This window comes from Caloenas nicobarica, chromosome 25 (genome assembly GCF_036013445.1).
Source record: "Caloenas nicobarica isolate bCalNic1 chromosome 25, bCalNic1.hap1, whole genome shotgun sequence".
NCBI lineage: Eukaryota > Metazoa > Chordata > Aves > Columbiformes > Columbidae > Caloenas > Caloenas nicobarica.
Window position 1 is genome coordinate 832,364 of NC_088269.1, and position 2,500 is coordinate 834,863.

The window sequence follows — 2,500 nt, forward strand, 5'->3', positions numbered from 1 at the left end:
CCGCCAAGCGACCGAGTCCTCGCGGGGATCGGGTAGACATCACGTCGGAGCGCGGCGCAGGCGGCGCCGTCTACCGAGCCGCTCCGGATCGGGAAACGTGGCTGGACTGGACCGGGCCGGACCGGACCGCACCCTTCCGGACCGGACTGGACTGCTCCGGACCGGACCGCACCGGACCGGACCGTTCCGGACCGGACCGGAACAAACCGGACTGGATCGGACAGGACCGGACCGGACCGGACCGGACCGGACCGAACCAGACCGGACCGGACCCGACTGGATCGGTCCGGACTGGACTGGATCGGACCGGACCGCACCGGTCCGGAGTGTTCTGGAGCGGACCGGACCGGACTGGATCGGACCGGAGCGGGCCGGACTGCTCCGGACCGGAGCGGACCGGCCTCCTCACGCGAGACCGAGGCCGAGTGGCGGGGGAAAGGGGTGGATCCCTCGCCGGGCTCGGGGTAGACCTTCACGTCGGAGCGCGGCGCGGCAGGGGTAGACCCTTCGCGCGGGGCTCGGCTAGACCTCACGTCGGAGCGCGGCGCGGAAGGGGCCGTCTTCCAAGCCGCTCCGGACCCGGCAACGCGACTGGACCGGAAGGGACCGGACCGGACCGGAAGGGACCGTTCCGGACCGGACCGGAACAAACCGGACTGGATCGGGAACGGACCGGACCGGATTGGACAGCTCCCGACCGGATTGGACCGAAGCAGACCGGACCGGACTCTACCGGAACGGACCGCACCGGACCGGACTGTTCTGGAGCGGACCGGTCCGGACGTGACCGGACCGGACCGGGCTGTTCCGTTCCGCACCGGACCGGACTGGCGGGGCTCGGGACGGACCCGGTGTCCGGCCGCGCTCGCCGGAGGATAGACCCGGCCTCCTCACGGGAGACCGAGGCCGAGTGGCGGGGGAAAGGGGTAGACCCTTCGCGGGGCTCGGGTAGACGTCACGTCGGAGCGCGGCGCGGATGGGGCCGTCTACCAAGGCGCTCGGGACCCGGAAACGTGACCGGACCGGAAGGGACCCGACCGGACCGGACCGGACACTTCCGGACCGGGCCGGACCGGATTGGGCCGGACCGGACTGGACTATTCCGGACCGGACCGGACCGGGCTGTTCCGGTCCGGAGCGGAGCGGACTGGGCTGGACTGGAGTGGCGGGGCTCGGACGGCCCCGCTGTCCGGCCGCGCTCGCGAGAGGGTAGACTCGGCCTCCTCACCGGAGGGGGGGGGGGGGGGACCGCGGTTGGGGGGGGGAGGGGGGGGCGGGCTGCGCGGCGCCAGGGCGGGAGGGCTGAGCGTCCCAGCCGCTTCGTACGCGGTCCCCCCCGGGCACGTTATCGAGGTTGAAGGGCATGCGATACGGTGGTCGCCCCGTCCCTCTTCTCCCGACCGCAGGGTTCGGCGCTGACGCGTTCTTTCTCTCTGCTGTCTGCTGAGGAGCAGCGACAGAAGCCGAGGGAACGGCAGGAAGCCGGAGCCGGGGGAGGTTGAGGTCGGACGGTGGGTGGGAAAAGGTGGTTCGCCCGGAGGGCGGCAGAGCTGCGCCACGGGCCCCGGCAGCGAGGCGGTCACGGCCCCGCGCCCGTCCCCTTCTTCAGGAAGCGACCGGATGACGGAGGCCGGGAACGGCGGGGCGCTTTGTCCCACGCAGGGGCAGGAGCTGGACGTGACGACCCTCTCGTGGGTGCGGGACGGTGCCCGCGATTCTACGATTCTAGCTTTTGAACCCTCCCGATCCGTGCAGACGCTCTACGAGTCTGCGTCTGGAGCTTTGGGGGTTGCGCGTGTGGGGTGTGGGGTTGGTGGGGTTTTTCTTTCGGCTCGTTTTGGGGTTTGGCTTGGTGGCTTTTTTCCGGCGGGAGGCGGTGGGGTCGGCGTGGTGTCGTCGTGTCCCCCCCCCCGCCAAGGCCGCCGCCGCCGCCATCGTTTCAATTTCTTTTAGCTTTTAAGTTTTTTCGTAAAAGATACCGAGGCGCTTATCTGCCCCCCACTGCCCCCCCCCTCCCCCCCCCGCGCCGGACGGAGGCGTGCTCAACCGCACAGACACACAGACACACAGACACACACAGACACAGACACAGACACAGACACAGACACAGACACAGACACAGACACACACACACACACACACACACACACACACACACACACACACACACACACACAGCCGCCCCTGCCCCCTAGACAGACCCGGAGGAGCGCGGTGTCTCCCGCCCTCGCCCTGGCGCCCACCCTCGGCCTCCCCCCGCCCCGCCCCACCCCAGCCGCGCGGCCGTTTCTGCTCCGTCTGGGCCGCGGGAAGCGGCGCAGGGGGTCGGCAACCGCGCGGACCGCGCATGCGCGCTCGCCCCGCTGCCTGGCAACCGGCCCCCTGCCCCCCGCTGGGCGTGGGCGGCGGCTGGCGGCGCGCCCAACGGTCAGTCCGTCAGCCAGCCGGCCGGCCAGCCAGTCAGTCGCGGCGGCGGGAGCAGGGGGCCTGGCGCAGCACG